Here is a 20,013-nt window from a genome sequence, read left to right on the forward strand (position 1 = left end):
GAAAAACCATTAGACTAAAAAAACATGTTTAACTTGTATCGAAATAAAAAATTAAGATGTTTCAATGTCCCCTGAAAAAAAATTCAATACAAAAATACAATTAACTGCTAACTATAGCTAGTAATCATAATACACACATAACACACCGTACTTAGACTTACAGTACCGAATGGGAAATGGAACGCAGATCGCTTTCGTTCTATATATTTTCTCATACCATTTGAAAAACAGCCCTTTTGTCCTCATCACATTCATGGGCGCCCAACCTTCGGTTACGTGAACAACAACAAAAAGGAACCTATTGTGCTTCTGTCGGTATCATGGAAATATGCATTGCATTCTCTTTCTTTTATATAGAGCATTGTGTCCATCTACATCTGTTAGCAAATCTTCATTTTTTACTATTTTGCAAGGTAACAATTAAATTAGGCACTGCCACTAGTAAGACTCTTTTAGTCTATCAAATAACGGCAGCGAATTCACCGCAACCACAGACACAAGGAGACTAAAAATCCCTTAATACTGCAAATGTCTGTAGAGAACGTGTACCACTTTATTATAAGGTTTACCATCTGCCCGCTTGTCTATTTGAACACTCGTATCAAAAAAATCTCTTGTTGACAGGCTGCTACTAGACAGATTGCATGCGCCAAATTGATTTAAACAATTACATGCAGTGAAAACCGACTGCAACAAGTTATCACCGCGCGTATAGTGTATTTGTTGATGTCGTTAAGGCACACATGTTACTTGTCGCTTATCACAGTACTTTAAATATTTAGGATTTAAAATACCTAATTTACTTTTTATTAATGAAATATACATATCAAATTCCTCAATTTTAATTTGTCAACACATTCACGTCCGTAGCCCCCGATGATATTCTGCGGCGAAATTTACGATTAAAAATGTAAACAGAGGTGGCATTACAAAAAATATTTTAACAATTATGCAAATGTGAAATAAAACCGTCGAGAAAAGTTTAATCGATCGTGTTTTTCTTGTGTAGGTACTCACAGATCAAATAAGTGTGTACCATTATGATGATTAAACCCTCAAGTAATTGTTACCGTTAGCCGTTACTGAAAAAAAAGTTGTTTCAGGCACTAAAAACTTTAATTGCTGCTTTTGATTGGTTTTGGTGAGATTTGATTATCATTCACATGCAGCCGATATGTTGATCACGACTACAGACATACATGGAATCCATGTCACAGTCTTATTCAATGGAATAGAGTAACGGTTGACCTGTTGACTGTGCTTCGGCGGGTAGTTTTTGTTTTGAACCTGCACCTATTTGTGACGATGCGACTTCCTTCCATTTTTATCACCTTTTCTCTGGTTCCTGGCCACTTGTTTTGAAATTTTGAATCGTTCTTTAATTCCGTTGCTTGTCATTCTCACTTTGTATTGATTCCGTCGTCACTCTCCGCTTAATCATTGAAGCGAGTAGTGTTACTTGTCTAATTCTGATCCTTTTACCAATTCCCAGCCTAAATAATGTGCCGATTTTAATATGAATCTAATGTAGTAATATTGTATAACTCGGCCCTTTCCGGGTAAGTCTGCCTCACGTTTCTGGTATTTAAGTAGGGAGTGTTTTGTAGCGTTGTACCTGTTTTATATACCCTTTTCGTGTTACAGTCTTCCTTTTTTCTTTCGACTTTACTTATGAAATAAATTATGTGGACCGGAGTATTCTATTTTGTTACATATATTACGGAGTATTCTATTTTATACATTAGCGGTTTCTAACCTCTTCATATGTTACTACGGATATGCTCCCAATCCAGAACATGTGTATTGTGCTTTCAAATTATAAAAGAAGGAGCGGGCTGAACTTGTATAATCTAAGTACCCACTTATTATTGTATTACCGAGTGTTACGCATGAATAGCACACGCGAAGCTTCGGTATGAATATGAATATCAAACCAGTGGCAAGAATTTATTTAATATCCTGGGATATCAAAGAGTATAAATTTGCTACGTGATCTGTTACGAGGAGCATCGTATTCAGTTTTTTTAGGAAAACTAGTAAGGAATAAATGTATTTACAGTTGCCTGCAGGTTTGCTTTTTTTTTTACCATCGTTACGTGTGATCAGACAAATTCGAATAAATGTGTAAACAACAAACGATCGACATATTTTTTGACGATCAACAATATGGAATTTAATAATTTAGGCGGTTTATATATAGTAACGAATCGTCAAAAATCGAGCAATTCTGTAGGCAGCTTGAAGGGATCAGATCAACGTCTTCCAGCCTAAATATGGCAAACCGGATTGTAAATCGTGATGATTTTTGTTTTATATTCTTTAAAACTAAAGGCTATAAATACGATAAAGAATAACAAGACTGCGATATTACGTTTATGATACTTTGCATTACATAAAATGTATGAAAGTGTCTGGACTAGACACCCAACCTATTTTCCACGCCACTGCCGACAAATTTGACTCGCGTAAAATAAGCGCGGAAAAAAATCTTTTATTTTAATAAAGTGTCAGCTCCGTTAATTGTTTAATGTATTTCAATATCGCAACACCGTACAATTAGTATATTTAATAATTTTAGTATCAGTAGAAGTCTTTGTACCTTTGTACCACCTTATTTATCTATTTGTGCCCCCAAGTAGTAATGTGCGTAGAAGAAAATTTTGTGAGCATTACTGCATTTTACGGTTTCGAAGGGTAAGGGCGTTGGTGAAACTGCAAGCACATGAACTTGTCAACTTATGTTTCACGGTACCGGGGGGCGCAGTGCAGTGCCCCTGCAAATCTTTGAGATTGAAATCTCTGAGCGGCACTGCAACTGTTATGGACAGGCGTATCGGTTGCCACCAGGCGCACGACTTCTTTGACCCGCCACTTGGTATCATAAAAAAAATGTTCCTGCTTTCGTACATCCTATTCATACTTTACGTTTATTTTTGTGATTGTTTATTTTTACAAACGTTCTTTAACTTGATTAGTAAAGTACCTACAAACGTGCTAAAGTACAAGTTAAAGTGTGAGAAACATTCAAAATGTATACGAAGTTGATTTGAACATTGTTTTGGTGTTAATCGATGATTTTACGATCAGCGCACATGTCTAGGACAAAATGACGTCACTCTTCCAAATACGCCCTTTGTAGAACCATTTAATTACAACAACTTAAAGTAAGGCTTCCTCAGCTTCGCTAAAACGCATAAATTGAAACTAAATTGAACAAAACCAAATATAAATTTTGTAATTAATTTGCGACGAAATTGCGACTCCCAAGAAATAATCTACGTAGTCACAAAGTTGCAAAAGGAGCGTGGGTTGGGGGGAAATGGACCTTAGTGTTGTCTCTGTCGCCCCTAGAGCTTACTTCGGCCAATTCACCCCGATTTCTCTTAATTATAATTTGTTATACGTTGACCAAGCTTTCTAAATGTATGTTCACATAACGTTACAGACATTGTGTACAGTCGTAAATATTTGGAGTAGACGTAACTAAATTGATAAATCGATAAAAAATTATCACGACCTCATCAACAAAAAAGTGTCATGTTCGAAGCAAAATAACACACACAACTCATAGCCCCACACTAAGGAATCCCTGTATCGCGGGTGCCATGGGCACACACATAGACTATCGCAAATTACACCCAAACTCACGAGAGAAATAAATATAGGCCATACAAATATTTCTTCCGGTCCGGGAATCGAACCCGGGAGCCTTGCGTGGCAGTCCAGCATGCTAGCTGTTCGTCCACGGAGGCAGGTAACAGCAGCAGTATTTTGAAAATTCAAGTTGAAGAGTCTATACAAAACTCAAATGGCTTTGGTTGATTCCGCACAACAGTGAAAGCGTTGAATACATCGATTTGGAAAAAATATATAGTAAAATTGTGGATATACACTGATTACTATAAGGTGTATAAACACGATTCCTAAAAATGCCGCTCGACCCAAGCAAAATGAACTGTGTTAGTACGGGAAAAATGAGTTACCTCGAGTTGACGTGACTGCTAGCTCGAGTTAACTCTACTCGGCGTCTGACAGAGCAACCGCGAGTCGCGAGTAGAACTCGAAGCGACGATTCACCGAGCTGGGCACGATCGGCCGGCCGACCGTGACTCGAGCGTGCTCCGAAGGTCGCCGAACCGACTGAGTGAGAACGAGTAGCCGATGCGCAGTATTGAGGAACCGAACCGAGCTAGCTCGTGTTCACGAAAAGTACTTCGAGTTGACTCGTGGGAGTAACTCAAGTTAACCGAGTTAAATAACTCGACTCGCCCATCGCTCGCCGAACCGACCGCCGAGTGGGAACGAGTAGCCGATGCGCTGTATGAATGAAGTATTCAGCTCGGGCCGCGGGGAGGGTACCGAACCAAGTTAGGTCAAGTTCATAAAAAAGTAGCTCGAGTTGACTCGTTGTGGGACTAACTCGAATTAATCGAGTTAAATGACTCGGCTCGCCCATCTCTAGTATCGACTCTTAACTCTACTTTTTTCATCTAATTTGTATGAGAATACACGTATAACGTCGCTAATATTATTTGTTACATATTTTGTAGAAATAGTATCAATAATAGGTTTAAAATTAGAAACCAACAAAAAAGCTCATTTATTTTTCACTAATTCGTTCACACATAGTTTTGTCCATTGAGCTACGTTTTCTCGTAAATATGGTACCACGTGCACAACTTCTTCCTCCCGTCACCTGGTATCATAAAACAAAATCGAATTTGCTATTGGATAATTTTGCACGATCATAACAAGTAAAGCGTTTATTGCGTGCGACTTAGTTCAATTACAAGTTTTCCACAACATTTGTCTCAGACTTTGCTCTTAAAAAGTTGTTTTAGAAATTGCAATATGCGGTGGCGATATTATTATACCTAATATTAAGTAGTATTCACATGGTATACACTAATATAAACAGTTTAATGGTAAAATATTTCATATACGTGGGCATCCTGAGATGTTGTAATCCTGGCGTTGACGCTTACATTTCATTAGCGGGGTAATTACCAGATTTCTGATCACGAAAAACGCGACCTAACGGCTCACGGCGGTTAGCGAGCAGTTTCGCTTGTTGCCCAGGGCCAAAATATTTTATTTTATTTTTTGTTTTTATTTCAAAGGTACACAAACAGAATGTAATCATCATATGTGTTAACGGGTGTAAGTTGGTAAGAGCAATGCTACGATGCACATGTGGTACGCTTTAACCATTTAGTTCTTCTATTGATTATTTTTTGATGAGTTTAGTACCACAGTAGTATAGTAGATTTTACTTAGTAGATGGGTAGTTTTCCGAAAATTTTCAGTACACGCATTTGCGTTTCTATAAATAATTTTCCGAAACATCCAGATGAGCATTACTATGCTTATGTTCGTCATAAGCTCGAAACATTTTTACTACTTATAAGAGAGATACATATTTATAGAAAGAGACATACGAGGAATAAAAATAAACAAGTTGTTGCGAGAGGCCATTGAAATTAAAAAACATCCTAATTTCAACAGGGAAGACGGTTTCTCCGTACCACCAGTTTGGGATCCAGTATTTCCTCTAATAAAAAATCCCAAACAGAAATAAGACTGCAGTACTAATTAATATGTTTTAGTTTAGTCTAATTTCTATTAATAATTAATAATAAATTAAACTTAATAAAAATTCATTCAATAAAATAATTTGTAAAACTTAATGTAGCGTAAATTGGAATGTTTTCTTTGTAAAATTAAAAATAAGGTATTTAATTAATAACTATTGTAACTATAGTGAAAAAATAGGGTGGTTTGCATTAATATTAGACATAACTGGTTGAAGGCTGTACCACCTCAGTCAACCGTGACCATGGGACCTGTAAAGGGCCCGAAACGTCGGTTTGTTTGAAAAAACAAATATACGCGATTTAAATCCGGAAAAATAGTTTCATTTCCTATGTGTAACAATCGCGAAAACCTAAGAACTCGATAAACAAGTTGTTCTTGATCTTCTCCACTTGATCAGATTGATCGTCGTCACAAAGTCAAAATTTCATTTAAGAGGCAATTCCTGTAATAATTCCGGTTGATATTCGAAATTTGCCTTTCACGAGGTTTAAAACTACAGGGAAACAAAAACTTTATATTAAAGCTTATTTGACTACTTCTACGTACTTGAATGACAAGAATTCGTAGTAGTGCCCCGTTTAGCTCTTGCAAGTAGTCTCGTCCTATGATTATTTGATTTTTAATTCGGGAGTTAATCACATATTATATAAAACATATTTTAATTACCTCGACGTTTCGGACGTATTGCAAGGTCCATGGTCTCGAAGGAACTAAAGAGGCGAGACAACCCTAGCACACAAGTTAATAATGAAGGTCAAGTGCGGGTAGTTAGAAAAACTCGCACGGCTGGAAAATGCTGACACCTGTCTCTTCAGTCCCTTCGAGACCATGGACGTTGCAATGCGTCCGAAACGTCGAGGTAAGTAAAATATGTTTTACACGTCATTAAGTCCCGAATTAAAAATCAAATAATGTGTGAAAATCGTTAGTTTAAATCATCTTCTATGATGTCTGATGATAAAATAAATATTGTAAATGAGAAATATATGCTAAATTATATTTACAGAGAGCTATCCCTAGAGTTTCTTGCTCATTCTTCACAAGGGAATCTACCTTACGATTGAGCAGTAGAATTTAATCAACATGACGGTTTTTTTATGATACTAAATGAAGGGACGAATACGCCGTGCATCTGGTGGTAAGGGACTCAAAGCTTAATATCGCAAAGATCTGAGGAGCACTGCTACTGCTCCCGTCGCCCTGAGACGTAAGTTGACAAGTCCCATGTGCCTGTAATTTCACCAGCACCCTTATCCTTCAATACTGGAATGCAATAATGCTCAAATTACTGATTGGCGGCAGAAATAAGGTAGTGGTACTTCCCTGGACAAACTTTTTCACAAGAAGCGCTACTGCTACTTAGATTGCAGGTGTAATTTGCTTATCTATGAAATAAAGATTATTTGAGTTTAACCACCACAATAAGAGGCTGAAGCAGTGGCAGAGATTGGCGTATTTGAATATTTCGCGATTTTTTTATGTTGGGTTGTTATCATACATTAAAACTACAACATGTATTCTAACACTTCGTAACAAGCGTAATATACAGCCCAATTCGCGTAGCAGTCATACCGTTCCATCACTGGTCTTCATTGAAGACGAGGGTCTTACAATTCTCATCTCCCTCATCATCGTCGTAATACTACAAAACAAACTTTTTTATACACGTGAACAATGCTGGAACTAAGGTATACACATATTTGCAAGCGCCTGTAGTAACTGCACGAATAAATTTGTTACACACCACCTTTCTACCATTTACGAAAGTCCAATTAATTCCATATAACGTAAGGATCTAATGAAAGTGAAAGGAGTTTCCCTTCGTACATTAAGTACTTGAGGCACTTTGACAAATTAGCTTTTAATGTACGAGTGCCTGTCCTTCATTTCAAACTTCTTGAGGTATACCTTCCAATTTGTATTAATTTTATTGAACACATAACACATACTTCGCACAAATGTTTATATACATTTTGTCGTAAGAATTTCTTTTGCAACGTAGTCAATAAGATTTTTTGCATAGATATGGTTGTCACAACATATTACGTACAACAAATGTCCTGTTACGTAACATCTGTTTTTTAACCCTTATTATCCTTTTAAGACAGGAGAACTGTGAACAAACAGAGGAACGTCCGATCGTAGCGTTGGCTACTACGTAAGTAGCTTTATTTTCTTAACACAATATATTAAGAGTGCGTTTTGCTTTGCAAGCATTGCTTATTTAAGCTTAATGCAAGCGGTATACGTAGTTTGTTCTTTAGCAATTTGAAATAGAAATCTAGCATAAAAAATTGTTTTCAAATCATCTAGTCGAAAGCTCCATCAATGCATTCGACGCAGACACACATCCATTGGATTCAACGGTTGAATCAAAGTTAAAAAGTAGGGCCATTTTTACAGTCCGTTTTCCCACTGTTGAACTGTTTTCTTTTTCGACGACGTACGTATGAAGGGTTTTATAATAAATAAGCCAAAGCTTTGATTGTTTATACAAATTGGAAAAAAAGCAATCATATACGTGTATATCCGGAACAAAATATTCATTCCAATTTTTTTTACAATTTAAGTACAGCCAAAAAATGGATGTCAGTATATTTATGTTCTAGTATGATCAAGATATTATCTTCTAGGCGATCATGTGCATCCGTTGTCCACATTTTGACTTACTTTAGTAGCAGTAGAGCTCCTTGTGAAAGAGTTCGTCCAGGGAAACACTGCCGTCTTACTTATTTCTGCCGCCATCAGGTAATGTGAGCATTACTGTGTTACGGTTTTGAAGGATATGGATGCTGGTGAAATTACAGGCACCTGGGACTTGTCTACTTAAGTCACAGCGTGACGGGCGCAGGAGCAGTGCCCCTCAAAACACTACAATTGCTATGAACAGGCGTGGCGTTTACCCCGGACGAGTAGGTACTTGTTCGTCCCGTACCTTGTTATCATAAAAAATATACTACCAGAGGATATTGGAGACAAACGTAATAAAATATATTAGTAATGGTTTGGCATAGTGTACACTGGTTTTAAGACCATGCATTTCACCATTCATGAACTTTCTCTATCTATATCCATGTTCACGATCATTTTATAAGTTATGACTGTTTTAGATTGTTTATGTTTTAGAACCTGATGGTGCTAAAAAAAGGCTGCTGGCTAGAAACGTATACGATAAGCTGGGGACCGTGTATAACAGCGCGTATTGAAGTAGTCGGTAGTAGGTAGGAGGATGATGATGGTATGTTAAAAGTAATTAACGCTTAAAAATACTTACGACCATTCGTAACTATCTCACTCAAACATATGTTTGCACATATAAAAACGTACTATTCGCCCGAGCCCTATTCGCGAATCGTATTTGTCTACCCTTCCGAGGTAGCCTGAATACTAATTACGAACCTTTGACCCACCAATGTTACGAACTTCTACAACTAGTGTTGGTGTAATTGTCTACTGTTTAAATTGAAACGGTTTAGTTCAAGAACACTTTATTTGTAGTTGTCAAATGTCAAAATAGACGAATGAATAGACATACTGAAAAACCCATTGACTTACAAATAAATGGACGACGGGTCTAATACAAAAACCACGAAAAAAATGTCCCAAGTCAACCTATTCGAAATTTAAATTGTAATGTCATCGCAGTATCGCGCTGTCAGTAGAACAAATGAAGACTAAAGCGGAGTGTCGCGCTCTGTATACGATTTTAGCGCCTTACAAGTGCGGACACTTTTTAGCGCGGACCCGACGTCCATATAATTTTGTAAGTCAATGGAAAAACCTTATTTTTTAGATCTTTTGAACAACCAGATTTATGTAGATGACAAGAAGACCTATATTTTTGTAGCCAACACTAAAAAATATTAATAAAAAAACAGCAAAAACTTTATTACCTGCCTTTTTTCCTTTTACCAATGATCTTAAGTATAATGTCAGTGGCTTTTACCATTTTCCTCAAAATGACTGGTTTCCAAATTTTACCAAATACGCAAATTGAATTATTTTTCACTAGCCCACATTTCAAGCATTTTAAATAAAAATTAAATAATTGAAGAACTCATGACCCACTTACATTAAAAGCGTCTCACACTACGACGCCATTTTAATATTAAAGGTGCGAATATCTTGGAAGTTACTAAGCAATTACACAACATTCCTCCGTACCCTTGGCATAAAGCCACATGTAATCATACGTCAAATATTTTCATCACATGAAAGTCATTAAAATATTACTATAAAAGTAACACGAAATAAAAATTACGCGTATGTGAAGTTTTATTCTATCCTCTTTAAGCCTAAACATTTATCGTCTAATTTAATTCGTAAAATCTCTTCTCTCCTGAATAATTGATCATTTTGCCGAAGTGGCCTTCTTAAACCAAGGGTGCTTGTTTGTGTTGGTGCCGGTTATTAATTTAAAGTCGAGCAGTCTGATGATTTAGGTAAAATAAAAATAGGAATTATTTTATTGATTCTTATTGTTCATGATTTCGTTACACATCAAAATCTACATAATCTTTTTAAGAATCATTGTTTTAAAAATAAGTGAAGAGATTCAGCCAGATCTTATTCCTATGATCACGTAAACGCCCAGTGTACATTATAATGAAAACATTACACTGAAATTTGTCTCTAATGTACTATATGGCCGTGGGGTATATAGAAAAATAAGTTTTTCATCAAAACTATGGACATGCTTGCTTGGGCCTAAAGCATATTGTACTTTGTTGTGCCTTCAAAATTAACCTCCTAGGTTAATTTTGAAGGTATCAAAGCAGTATAAACCGTGGTAGCATAATAATAATAACAATAATTACCCCCACGACCTGGTGCACGAGATCACCGACATGTGGGAAATGGCCTCCACTGAAATAATTCCAATAGTTTTGTCCGCAAATGGGTTAATAGTATAGATTGCGGCGGTTGGATTTCTGTGCCATGTCGCTTCCGTCTCAGCGGAAAAGCGGTCTTGCTCGATACGGCACGTATTGTTCGCCGGTTCTTGAACTTGAGTCCCTGACCCCGGTCGACTGTGCCATTGGCACGGAATACCACCTCTACCATTTAGAAATACAAAATTAATCGTTTAGGCCTTGGGAGAGGCGAAAGTCTAAAATAGGCAATAATAATAATAATTTATTTATTTCAGACAATATTTAAGGTCCATTCTAACTGTTTGACCTACTGCCTCTCAAGCAGAGGCCGTTGGTTTGAATCCGGGCTCTCACCTCTGAATATTTCGGAGTTTATATGCAAAATTTATTTTGAAATTTACCATGAGCTTTTCGGTGAAGGGTAACATCGTGTTGAAACCTGCACGTCGAAGAAGGTTCACAACTCTCGGAAAACATATAAAGTCCCCAACCCGTATTGGGCCAGCGTGGCGGACTATGGCCTAACCCATAGGTTCCCTTTTTCGCTCACTGCCCACTTAGGTAAGATAAAAAAATTTCAACGCCCACCACCATAAAAAATAATTAAAAACACGTAATTTTTATATTTACTTAACACAAAAAATCACAAGGAAAAAAAAATTTGCAGTGTAGTTTATACGTGGCGGCGCACTATAAGTGTCCAGAATGAATAAGAAAAAAATACTATAAATGGTCAGAAATGAATTGATAAATAAATCGTTTCTCAAAATAATAGAAATGAATTAAAAAATCGTTTCTCAAAACAATCTCCGTTAGCGTTAATGCACTTTTTCATACGAATGAACCAATTTTGAAAACATTTATGCCACTCCTCCGTGACAATCTCTGAAACAAATTCTTCGACAGCCTCTTCAGGTGATGAAAATCGTTGACCGCGTAACTGGTTCTTAATTTGTGGAAATAAATAAAAGTCACAAGATGCCAGGTCGGACTGTACGCGGGATGCTCATAAGGTCAACGTTGTTTCACCTTCAAAAATCCATTTGTCTGTCTGGCCGTGTGAGAACTGGCATTATCGTGGTGCTAGATGATACGGCGTTTACGGATATTTTTCCGGAGTTTGTCAATAACTTCCGGCAAACAAACGGTCGTGTACCAATCAGTATTCACGGTACAACGATTCTCCAAAGCAATAGTAGCCACGTGACCAGTTTTATTAAAAAAAGAAGCAATCATCCGCTTAGAGGCACTTTGCACGCGCGCCACTTTGTTTGGTTTCGGGTCATCTCGAAAGACCCATACGCTCGGTTGCTGCTTTGTTTTGGGATCATAACTATAAATCCATATTTCGTTACCTGTTACTTTGTCCCATACCAAATTTGACGTCCCTTCATTGAATCTGGTAAGCATGGCATCGCACCAAGTGACGCGATCCGTTTTTTGAGCCTCAGTCAATTTGTGTGGGATCCACCGAGAGCACAGCATTTTCATATCCAAATGTTTGTGCAGTATTGATTGTATTTGACTCATGCCTATGCCTTGTCACATGCCTGCCTGTTTTGATCATACGGCGCACAACATCGATGTTTTTGATGTTCACAGCAGTAGACGGGCAACCATCACGAAATTCGTCACTGAGATTCATACGACCGCGTTTGAATTGTGCAAACCAGTTATATATAAATAGTCGTCTTGCATGGCTTCATCGCCAAAAGCAGTTTGAAGCCGAGCGAAGCTCCGCTGAGCTGTTAAATTACACTGAAAGTCGTAGAAAATCATACTACGAAAATTTTCATAAGTTAATCCATGGTGATGTAGACAAACAATTTCTAAAATGAGGCCACAATGTAAAAACAAGTGACAATCAGATGAAACAAACTGTATTCTACAGCCAAAAAGTTTTATTTTCAAATATTGTAATTACTTTTTAAATATTGTTTATGTAAGTGGCCAGTTCCGGAAACTTATAGTGCGCCCTATGTGAGCGATCATGGACTTATAGTCAGCATATTCCCCTTTTCTTGCCGCAGGCCCCCCCCGCGCACGGTGACGTACCGACCTCTAAGTAGTAACGCAGCAACCATCGCGAACGCTGCCGTATATACACCTTGGGAACTTGTACTTTTATATGACGATATTAATGAAATGGTTGAAATGTTTTCTTTATTAGTTCTGGATTTATTTGACACCTTTGCACCGGTTCGTACGGTTACCTTTAGGTCTCCTCCAACACCTTGGATTACCGACACTTTGCGTGAAATGGGAAAGCTTCGCGACAACGCCTGTAGTAAAGCCAAAAAAACTGGGTCCGATCCTGACCGAATCTTCTATCGTAATATGCGTAATATCTACAATGCGGCACTTATCAGGGAAAAACAAGCCTACTTCTCACATTATATAAATAATAATGGGAGTGACCCGGCGGTTATGTGGCGGCACATTAATAACATTATAAAACCAAAATCCGATCTTATAATACCCCGCCATATTGCCGACCCCGATGTTTTAAACCATTATTTTGTTAACTGTGTCCCCGGACCATCTAGGAATCTTGATGATGATGACTCAAATGTGCCCTCCACCTCGCAAAATTACACTAACATATTTAACTTCTCACCAGTCTCGAACTCTGTGATTTCTCGTATTATTTCCACTTCTAGAACCAACTCTAAAGGCTACGATGATATTTCAATGTATATGATTAGTTTAACTCTGCCTCATTCACTTAACGCTATTACATCTATAATAAATAAGTCCATCGAAACCGGTATCTTTCCTAATAAATGGAAATGTGCTCTAATCACTCCGATTCCTAAGAAGGCTAAGGTTGAAGACTGCGGTGATCTTAGACCTATTAATATTTTGCCAGCACTTTCTAAAATCTTGGAAAAGATAGTCAAAATCCAAATAGCCGACTATTTCGAAAACCACTGTATTATACCGCGGATGCAGTCAGGGTTTCGCCGGAAATATAGCACGACATCTGCTTTGTTAAATATTACTGACGACATCTTGATTGCGTCTGACCAGGGCAAGGCTACTATTCTGGTGCTACTGGACTTTACCCGCGCTTTTGACTGCGTTCCCACTCAGCTGCTTATTGCTAAGATGCAATCTATCGGCTTTTCCAGTATGGCATGTGACTGGTTTAGGTCTTACTTTGCCAATCGTAGCCAGGTGGTCCAATGTTGCGACGGTACGGGCAGTCTTAGGCGGTCTAAACCACTTGCCTTGACACGAGGTGTTATTCAGGGCTCCATACTGGGACCTGTACTATTTTCCTTGTTCACAAGCAGCATGCCGTCAGCTATAGTCAATTGTCGTTACCACTTATACGCTGACGATACTCAGTTATATATGCATGTACCACCTGATCCCGGCCTGGTTACGGCGGCCATGAGTGCTATTTGTTCGGACTTGGACTCGATAGCAGATTGGTCTGAACGCCATGGCCTTATTCTCAATCCAAATAAAAGTGTTTTTATCATTTGCGGTACAAATAAACAGATTTGTTCGATTAAGAATATGTGTCCAATAATCTCTATTAAAGGGACTGTAATTCCTAGGCAAGATTGTGTTCGCAATCTCGGCCTTATCATGGATGAGGGACTTAAGTTCGAAAAGCACATAACACAAAAAATAGGTCGTTGTTTTGGCGCTCTGAGATGCTTATATAGTTAAGGGGGTTACCTCAATACAAAAATTCGGTTAAAATTGTGTAATACATTAGTTTTGCCACATCTACAATACTGTGACATCGTATTCGGTCCCCGTGTCTCCGTTAAAACCAGTAAAGCTATTCAGAGAGTACAGAATGCATGTATGCGTTATTGTTTTAGAATACGTAAAAGGGACCACATTTCACCGCACCTGGTCAACCACAAACAACTCAACATGGCCAACTCAAGGTTGCTAAAATTAGTCTGCTTCGTGCAATCTATAAACAAGTATAGGGTTCCGGTTTATCTGTTTGACAAACTCGACCCAAAGCGTAGCCTACCAAGATTGCGTGATCGTGGTCATATTTATAACCTACCTATATTAACTTTGGTCGGGAGTTCGGGTTCGTTTAAGTATGCCGCTTCCAAGGTTTGGAATGATCTTCCACCACCTGTGCGAGACTGTCATGTCCTTTCCAATTTCACATTCCGCAAAAAAGTTTCTAATTGGCTTCTGTCAAAACAAGCCTTGGAAGCAGGCGTTGCTGTTATTGTGTGAGTTGGGTGCGGAGATTGTGGCTGCTACGGGTCTGAGCTGGCCCTGGTGTTTGCACGCGGTGGTAATGCAGTTAGCGTTTACTTACTTAAAAATAATCACGAGGATGGAATGATGTGTGTGTTGGAGTATTTTTATAATTATGCCAGGCTGTAGCTGAAAATCAGCGGCGGAGTTTATTACAACGCCATTTAGCTGAGCTACAGACCTTATCATCTCGTCAACAAATATTGTCATTATTTATCTATTTATTTATACATGTTAGTTTTATTTTGCAACTTGTAATGTATTTTTTTTATTTTGTTGATGTGTTCATTTTACTTTATTACTGTTGAGATGATTAAATGCTTTTATTATTATTATTATTATTATTATTATGTATACGTAGATAATTCAGATTTTTTTCAAACGCGGTCGCACTCCCTGGACGGCATCAACGTCCCCCAATTGCGACCGATGCCCCTACGCACCCTACCTACGACTCTTTGAGACAGGGAGGGACCACTTTGGGAAACTATGACCTAAATCCTCGCCAGGGAGGAGACCCGTCCATGCCGAGCAGTGGGACATATAAATGAGTTGATGATGATGACGATGATGAGATGTGCGATATACTGCTTAAGAATGAACAATAATCGCCTCCTGAAAGTATTTGATTGCCTGTTTTTAAAATAAAATGTATGTTTTTATTAACGAAGACAATCTAGTAGGTAGTAAACATAGATAAGTATGCACATATTCGCAAAGTTAAAAAGGCAATAAATATACATTTCTTTTTTAATAAAAATAAGTGCCCATTTAACCTCCATCTCAACTGATGGAAAGTGACGATGAGGTCGACTATGTATCCTGCACTCCTAAATAATGCATACTCACTCACTCTCTCCTTGAAAAGTTCCAAGTTATAGCGTTCGGGGAACAAGTCCGCAAACAGCGAATTCCACTCGCTAGCCGCTCGCCTTATAAATGTGGAAGCTGAATCCAGGGAATTTCCACAACATAGAGGTGGAACCTCAGCTCACGTCTAGTCCCCCGGTGATGGAAAGGAGAAGGCGGAATCAAATTATGCAATTCCATCGCACGCTTTCCGTGATTATCCTGTAGAATAAGCAACTCTAAGCAAGCAACTCTATGGCGGTGTTCAAGGCTTTGCTGCTTCGCCTCCACCAATTCCGAGTCACTTATAAACCTCTTGGCATGCTTGTCTCTTGAATTCAAGGTGGCCAGTCGGTAGTTAGCAGAGCCATCCCATTAGTGGCTTACACGACGAACTTGTACTTGATCTGTACCAACTGTCTGAAGTAACTCTCCCGGTGTGAAGTAACGCCTCACCTTGGAAAGGATGTCAAGCTTCCTGGCTGCATTTTTGGCCATGGATTCAATGTACCTGTAGAAGTTCAGATTGGATGACAGGTTCATTCCAAGCAGGTGAAGACGGTCGGCTATCGGTATGGATATATCATGAAAAGTCGGAATCAGGTAAAAGGTACTCCGTTTCGTGGAGAATAGACACGGCTGTGATTTGGTAGCATCAAATTTGACAAGATTGGCATCGCCCCAATCGGAGACTGCGTTAAGTGTCAAATTCAAACGACTAACCATGGACTCTCGACAAGACTGGATTTCTTCTTCACTGACCCTTGCATCTTGTGCCTTTCGCATTGACCCTTGTTCCTTTAACGTTGTAAAATCCTTAACAAAAATTATGGTAGCGATTACGATCTCGCTGAACTAATGCAAACATTTCAAATAAACTGAGTATTAAAGTAAAACCAGAAGACCGTTGTAATACAAAGCGAATAGAGGTGAAGCGTGTCTAAAGTTTAATGGAATAAAGAGAAGCTAAGCGATATCGTAATTAATACTCCATTAATCACCTCAACGAGGTATTCGATAACGAGACGAATCGCTTTTAATGAAGTTGGTTTTAATCACAAGAATCTACAACACTATATTCCATACTAAATAAAACTGTTTTTCAATAGCTGTATTCTAAAACGTGACACAACTGGATATGAGTAGCAAATACCAATAATAAAATCAAGATATAGATTTATATCTAACACATGTCTTCTTCGTAAAGTGCCTCTCCACTACTGGAGATTGGCCTTCTATATGGCAAATTTGTCCCTGTCCAAGGCAAAACGGATCAGTTTTTCTCGACACACGAAACCAAACACATAATATCTAATTATTCGACAAACGAAACACATATTTAGTTATTCTTAAAATAACTACAAATCGTTATTTCATTAATTAGTATCTTAACTGGAGATTTAGACATCTATTCTTTATTTTATGATATCAAGTGAAGGTAAGAACAAATCGTGTTTGTGGTGGTGGTAAGCGACACGCCTGTTTATAGCAATTGCAGTGCCACTCAGAGCTTTAAATTCCAAACATTTGACGGGCACCACCACTGCCCGTCACCCTGAGACAAAAATTGACAAGTCTCATGTGCCTGTAAGTTCACCAGGACCCTCACCCTTTAAAATCGGAACGCTGTAATGTGAGCATTACTGCGTGGCGGCAGAAACAGGTAAGGGCAGTACTTCCCTGGACGAACTCTTCACAGCTCTACTGCTACTAAATTATTAAAATAAAAGTTCAAATTCTTCTTACTATTTAAGGATATGAATCAATTAAATACTGAACTACGCCACTGTACAAAAGGACGGTTAACCTTTACAGGGTCAACATACTGTTAAGATTTAAATTCACCTTTATGCCGCTTACGAAAAGAACGGTCATAACAAGTTTGATGTACTCTCAATCTAAGCACTAAGCCTGAGGGTGCCTAAGTTGGGACACAGAACTCGGTTCTAGACGCTACAAGAAACTTCCGCCAGAACAGATGCTATGGGAGGGGGATATCTAAAATAAGATTTTTTTTTAATATTACAGTTAGGTGTTGGCCGGTTGTTTACTAGGCTAATAAAAAAGGTCGATCTTACGGTTCTTGGCCCATATTTAAAATTTAACGGCCCTGAGGGTACGCTCGTATGCCTGAGGGCTTTGAGGTTGGCTCAGGGCGCTACTGGACACATCCACCAGAAGTGTATATATAGATAACAAACAAAACACCTCGAACACATATCACAGACAAATTTAGTTAACAAGTTGCTTGAGTTTTGCAGTATACAACTACTGCCAAATGCGTTATTCACAAACCACATAAATATTTCAGTGGCGTTATTATAAATTTTTAGTGGTGATTGACCGGGCTGAACGAATTTGTACATACTTAAACTGGAACTAGTTAGACGCAGGCGTTTAAACGAAAAGCATTAAAAAGTTTTGCATTTTAATATAGGCACACAAGTACGCCTATAATTTTAAGTTATAAACGTTTTTACTATACTATACTCTATACTATACTCTATACTATACTAGTATAATATACTATTATAATATTATAAATAAAAATAAAACTCGTGTTTTACAAATAAACTTACTTATCTTAAAATCTTCAGTGGCCTACTCGAGCTTTTCGTTGTCAACACAATGTTGCAATTCTTAAACGTTTTTCTAAACGATTTTGCAAGCTTTGAAGCTTACAAAATCTTTTTATTCAGAAATAAAAGGTGTTTAAATGAAAAGCGCTTTCATAAACTCGCTTATTTAAAAAGTACAATACATAAATAATAAATAATCAGATTTTTTCATTACATATACAACTCTCTCAGTTTTATTCATGTTGCACGAAAACGTTCCCTGTCTACATCATAAAATCTCATAAACAATAACCATTTTTTCATACGAACGTATTAGCTACACGTACCTACATTCAACATACAAAATGGCCCGTCTGACGTTGAATTAATCCTGTTTGTCTGGTAGTTAAATGGTAGTGCCTTTTTGTGTTTAGGTACTGGTGTCCTAATAGGTCTGTCAAAGATATTTAAAGTTCTCTAGTATTTCATTGGAAGATATCATTATGATGGGAGCAAGAGTGGAGTGTAAGATTCTACCGCTGATACTTATTGCGAAATGAAGAAAATATTTTTATATTTAATTAGTCATAACTACAATACTGTCCGTCAGTTTATCAAAGCAAAAGTAGGCACAGAAAGTTACTTATTTGACTTATTTGAGTTTGTTACAGCTATAACGTTTGTGCTATTGGATGATTTGATTTCTTGACCGGTTTTCAAAGATCGCAATTTTTTTACTTTGGTTTACTTTCCAAAAATATGTTAAAAAAATAATAATTTCTTTGCTTTTCTTCGCAATCATCTAATGGTTTTTATCACTTCTTTTAATGTATGTATTGTAATACTCATATAATAAATAACGCACACATTCATATCCCCACCACACTAGGACGCCCTGTGTCGCGAGTGCCATGGACACACACATAGACAACCACAAATTACAGCCAAACTCACGAAAGAACTCAATATCTCAACTCATACAAGTATTTCTACCGGCTCGGGTATCGAACCCAGGATCTCTGCATGGCAGACCAGCTTGTTAACCGTTCGGCCACAGAGGCAGTTATGTACCTCTATTATGTATCGATATTAATTAAATTTATCTGTTACTTTGTAATAATTCTTCCACTCACTTTTGCTCTCTTTTGGGCTCGCTGGAAGACGTTTTTTTAGAGACAAATCCGTCTTTAATCACCAATTATTTGATTAATACTTCTTTTATTATTTGTTTGGTGTAATAAAGAATATTATATTAAAATTTATATAATGTTTGGTAATGGTTTAAATTATAACACGCTGGTTCTGTAACTATATTATAATAATATTCATAGTGTTATAAGAAAATGTCGTCTAATTCCAAAGCTGTCCCAGTGTGTTACTGTTGCCGCGATAATCTGGATAAGTGGCGCCCTTTGTCTTTTACAGCGAATAGTAACAGAGCTCTAGTTCAGCCTTTTTATGTGAAGTTTCTTCAAAGAAAACGCCGCTATCTTGCGTCGAATATTTTCTCCTTTAAACATTTTAGCGGCATAAATGTTTAATGAGGACGTGATGGTATAATAAAAGATACTGGTAAGAAATGAAAATAGAAAGCAACTGGTAAGAAACACAATGAATCATGCTACATGATACACTTAGTTCTAAAAACTTTTTCAGTTTAAACTTCAGTTTCATGAATAGCGTATTAGGTAGCATCGACTTGACAGGCGCTTTACTAACAAAACTTTGAAGTTGTGGTAGTTAAGGTTTGTCAGGAGCGTAACAGGTGAATAACGACAATAAAGACGCATCCTCGAATCGGAAGTTGTCGCGACTGGAAAAGAACACACGACAAGAGTAACCGCGCGTGACTCTACATCTGCGTATATTAGAGGAAGTAGCGGTCATAGAAGGCA

General features: G+C 37.7%; 1 protein-coding gene across 4 annotated transcripts in view; it reads right to left on the reverse strand.

The window, feature by feature from the left end:
* Positions 1 to 20,013, reverse strand: part of LOC113232721 (diuretic hormone 45) — a 170,909-nt gene that overhangs the window by 61,303 nt on the left and 89,593 nt on the right. The window contains exon 1 of one of the 4 annotated variants that reach the window (XM_026467498.1): positions 15,561 to 15,579. The exons of the other annotated variants lie outside the window; for them this stretch is intronic. The gene's annotated coding sequence lies outside the window, so the exon portion shown is untranslated. Of the gene's footprint in view, positions 1 to 15,560; positions 15,580 to 20,013 lie in introns of those variants that run through there. 4 annotated transcript variants of the gene reach the window in all.

The sequence above is a fragment of the Hyposmocoma kahamanoa genome, unplaced genomic scaffold (assembly GCF_003589595.1).
Source record: "Hyposmocoma kahamanoa isolate Upper Pololo Valley unplaced genomic scaffold, ASM358959v1 78, whole genome shotgun sequence".
Lineage (NCBI taxonomy): Eukaryota > Metazoa > Arthropoda > Insecta > Lepidoptera > Cosmopterigidae > Hyposmocoma > Hyposmocoma kahamanoa.